Source organism: Physcomitrium patens, chromosome 1 (assembly GCF_059467195.1).
Source record: "Physcomitrium patens ecotype Gransden chromosome 1, ASM5946719v1, whole genome shotgun sequence".
In the NCBI taxonomy this organism is placed as follows: Eukaryota; Viridiplantae; Streptophyta; class Bryopsida; order Funariales; family Funariaceae; genus Physcomitrium; species Physcomitrium patens.
In genome coordinates, this window is record NC_143410.1 from 4037598 (window position 1) to 4043170 (window position 5573).

Here is a 5573-nt window from a genome sequence, read left to right on the forward strand (position 1 = left end):
GTATTTATGGCTATATTTGAGGATAGTGATCAAAAAAGAATAGCAGAGATTAAATTCTTATCTTTATAACAAAGATCATAGACAACTATTATATATGCTATTAAATTCCAAAACCTTGCTTGTGACATGGATTAGAATAACAAAGTCCTTATCAATCAATTTTGATATGGATCAAAGAATAATGTCAAAGATTTATTATTGACTATGTCAAAAGCAGAATCTTTAAAATAATTTATTGTTCAAGCTATTGTATACAATAATCTATTATTTGAAAGGTGTCAAGAATAAAGAATTAATTAAAGAAGAACAAATCAAGTAATAATAATAGCTCTTGAATTTTTAGAAACTTATTTTATGAAGGCTAAAAATAATACAAATTAATATAATATATTTTAAATCTCTCATTAATTAAGAAAAGACTCAATGTCATTAAGAGAGTTTATGCTTATATTATGGAAAAGCTAAGTACACTATTCAAAACTATTTAAAAAAGCAATACAATCACAAAATAAGGAGCATGATTGCCAAAGAAGACAATGTGTCAAAAAATGAGTTTTTCCAATTACAATAAGGATCATGCAATTGGAATCATGTAGAACATATAGTAAAGGTTCTAATTTCTCTTTAGATCCCTCATTTTATTTTATAATAGATATGTATTTAGGACCTAAAACTCACAAAGTCTTTATATTATTAGATTCAAGAGTCTCAATTTATTTTATAGATAAAGTCTTTGTTAAGAAAAAAAAGTCAAAAAAAACTAAGTTTGTATATGTAAAAGTCATATATGATTATTTATTATCTTTTAGAGATATTAATTATAATAATATTATTTTAAATATATTAATTAAAGATCATAATAGTATATTAATATTTAATGTGATAAGATCACCTTTCAATTCAATTATTTTAAGATTATTATAGTTAGATATATATAACTCTCAAATAAATTAGATTTCTTGTCACCTTAATTTTTCTTATAATTAAATTAAAAATCTTAATAGTGAAGTAAAAATAATTAAGCTTAATACATCCAAATTCTTATTGGTATATATAAGAGCTTTCATACATGTATCAAAAAAAGGATCATCTTTTGATATATATGCCACATCTATTTCTAATAGTGAAAAGATATCAAGTGGTATTTTTAGCTAATATCATGATTTTTAGAATATCTATTTAAAAAAATAAAAATATCATTTTAAAATATCAATTCTATGATTATACAATTGATCTACAAGAAAGAACTCAACTACCATTTGGACCAATCTATAGCTTATTACAAAATAACTTAGTAGTATTAAAAGAGTACATTGACAAAAATTAGACTAAAAACTTTATACGCCATTCAAAATCTCTAATGGGAGCCCCTATCTTATTTATAAAGAAAAAAGATGGATCTTTGCAGATATGCATTGACTATTGAGGACTTAACAAGATCACTATCAAAAATAGGTATTCCCTACTTTTGATTTTAAGACTTCTTAACCAATTCAATCAAGAAAAAACCTACATAAAAATAGATCTATAAGAAGGATATAATTTGATTTGTATTAAAAAAATAGATGAATAAAAGATTACTTTTCAAACTATGTATAAATATTTCAAATATAATGTCATGCCTTTTGGATTTATAAATGCACCAACTACTTTTTAACATCTCATGAATAATATCTTTTATGAGTTTTTTAATGATTTTATAGTCTATTATTTAGAAAATATTCTAATCTATATTAAAAATATAAAAGAATATGAACTTCATGTTTGTTGTATATTACAAAAACTAAGAAATGTAGGATTATATGCCAAGATGAAAAAATATGTTTGCTACACTACTCAAGTTGATTTCTTAGGATACATCATTTCTAACAAAAGATGAATAGTAATTCCTAAGTTGATCCAAATTATCATGGATTGAAAGATCCTAATAATAGTTAAAAATATATAATATTTTTTAAAATTTGTCAATTATTATTAAATCTTCATGAAAATCTTTTTTCAAATTATAGCTCTTCTTACATGTCTGATATATAAAGACAAACTTCAGTCAAGCAAAGAAGCTGAAATATCTTTTGAAGCTTTAAAGACAATATTTATTTCTATATCAATTTTTTATTGAGTCAATTTTTGTATAAAATTATTTATAAAAATAGATACATTAGACTTTGCTATGGATGTTATTTTATCAAAAATAGAAGCAAATGATAAGCTCCATCTGATAGCTTTTCATTCTAAGAAATTTTCAATAGCCGAAATTAACTACAAGATCTACAATAAAGAATTACTTACAATTGAAGATTTATTTCAAGAATAGTATCATTATTTAGAAGGCACTTTTAGTCTAATTATTGTATATATAAGTAATAAGATCCTCAAATACTTCATATTGGCACATATTCTAAATCTTTACCAAGCTTATTGGAGTATATTTTTATCAAGATTTGATTTCAAAATTTACCTATAGACATAAAAAATAATAAAATTTATTAAATACCATTTTTAGATATTATTATCTTACATAAAAAAAAAGAGATAAAACTTTTGATCAATAAAGAATGATTTTTTTGAAGCCAAAGCATTTTCATCTTTGAACAATAATATCAATATTAATTATTGATTCAATTTTTATCAAAGAAATTCAATCAAGTATATCTTCTAATTATCTTATTCATAATATGAAGAATAATTCATTTAAATCTCATGATACTTTCAAATTTGAGTTCAAAAATAATCTACTCTACTTTGAGAGATGATTATGTATTCCAGAAGACAAAGCATAATTAAATGTTTTTTAAGCTCATCATGATTTTCTTATAGCGAGACATTTTGGATACAATAAGACTTTGGAGCTAATATCTAGAGCTTTTTAGTGGCTCCAAATATGGAAGAAAGTCAAAGACTTTGTAAAATCATATGATATTTATTCAAAATTCAAAATTCTTCATCATCAATCTTATAGACTTCTTCAGCCATTATTTATTTTGAAACAATCATAGTCTTTTTTTTTCTATAGATTTTATTGTAGATCTTTCAATCTCAGATTTGTATAATTCTATATTCATGATAGTAGATCATTTTACTAAGATAGCAGATTTTGTGCCATGTACAAAATCTATTATAGGTAAAGAAATGGTTAAGCTTTTTTTTGACAACATCTATTTTTTTTATGCATTATCTAAGGATATTATATCACATAAGATGACTCAATTTATATCAAGATTTTGGATAATTCTTTTTAATATTCTAAAAATAGATATAAAACTCTCTTTGACTTTTCATCCTCAAATTGATAGCCAAACAAAATAGATGAATCAAGTTTTAGAATAATATTTGAGGTATACTATCAATTATCATGAAGATGACTGACAATTCTTTTGCCATTTGTAGAGTTTGCGTATAATAACTTGATAGATTCTTCTAGTCAATAATTTTTTTTTATCAATTATAGTTATCATCTACAACTTGATACCTTTGACTTTTCAAAAATTGATAATCTTGCAGTAAAAGATTTGGCAAATTGTTTGTTAGAACTGCATACAATAATGAAGCTCAACTACAATAAAAGATTAATGTGGATGCCTATTACAAGGTATAACTATAATTCAATGTAGATAATAAAATATAGCTAATTTGTTGTAATATCAAGACTATTTGTCTTTATGATAAGTTGGACTAGCATAGGCTTGAATCTTTTTTTATTAGGAAATAAGTCAATCATGTTTCTTATCAATTATATCTACTAGAATCTATGAAGATCCATCTTGTACTCCATGTGTCTCTTTTTGAGCCATATAAGATAATGAATATCTTGACAAGAAGACAAATGCCACCTCTTTTTATAGAAGTAGATAATAATTAAGAATTTGAGGTAAAAAAAATCTTAAATTCAAGGCGGCATTGAAATAAATTAAAATATCTTATTTATTAGCAAAAATATGATATTAATAAATATACATGGAAGTAAGTGAAGAATCTTACAAATTCAACAAAAAAAATTGAGGCTTTTTATCAACAACATCTATTAAAATCAAGCTTAAGAATGACAAATCTTTATTATAAAAGAAACAAGATCAAAAGAAGATAGCATTCTATCTTCTATTTTTGTTTGTAACTTTTGTGTATTTGTGATGCTAAAGAAATGAAAAATCAACAACCAATAGATTTAACTCAAGAGCTATCACTTGCTATCTTATTAAACAAGACATTGTGATTGTCACAACCTTCAAGTTGACATAATCAAGATGAAGATTATCAAAAATGACATGTCCTTCTTTGAATAAATAGAAAGATACAACATGTTTGATATCATGACATTTAAAGTGACTCCTGATGTTTGGTGATTTTATTAGAAGTAGGAATAATTCATGATAATATTTTAAATATTTTATTTAAAAGGAGTTACAAAGGCCTCAACAACAATCAAATAACAAAGTGATCTTTTCACCTTGATTTGAAACATTATTAATGGCTAGGATGACTTATCAACCATCTTCAAAAAGAACAAAGATCACAGTATGTAGCAAACACAATTGGTTGCATCTTGGATTTTTTCAACATATGATGATTGTTCCTTGTAGAATTTGTTCCTAGAAGAGAGAATAATGTCATGGATGTAAATATTTAATCTAATATTTATCTATATGATTAAATAGAAGTAGATTTATTTTATAATATTTTTTAAAAAAGCTTTTTAGAAGCTTCATAAACATTACTTTAACTTTGTATGTGTTTATAGTTGATTGATAGATTAAAAACTTAGTTAGCAAGTTAATCACGTATTAATAGCTTATAAAATTAGCTAACTATTTGGTTCACATATAAAAAAATTATTTTAGAAGTTAAGATACATGTCTTATAAAGTCAACATATTTTAGAGGTTATATAGGATATTGCCACATAGCTCCTAGTTAACAATATATATGGAGGCAAGTGTGAAGCCTTCTTTCATTCTTATCAACACCTTTTTATTATTTAGTCTTGTCTTAACAAATATAAATTTCATACTCTTCTATGTTTTTAAAATAGATTAGAATGTTATCTAAATAATAGATAATAAAATTATTAAAAAATTCATGAAAGATATCATTTATTAGATGTTGAAAAGTAATTGATACATTTTTGAATCCAAAAAATATGACATTATATTTGAAATGCTTATATCTAGTTTGAAACACAATTTTTCATTCATCTCCTTTTTTAATGCCATATTAGATTGTATGCTCTTCATAGATCTATTTTTATATAAATCTTTCCTTGATTTAGTTGATCAAAAAATCTTGGAATCAAAGATAGAGGATATCTATTTTTAATCGTGATCTTGTTGAATCTTTGATAGTCTACACATATCTGCAAAGATTTTTCTTTTTATTTCATAAATAAGATAGGAGCCCAAATTAGAGATTTAGAATGATATATGAAGTTCTTATCCAAATTGAACTAAAAAAAGATTTCATCACATTAAATATTATTAAATTATTATGACTATTAATTGTTATATCTAAAAAAATAGTGTCATATGTAACATCTTCAAATGATAATAAACGACCATATATTATTTTTACATATACATGTTT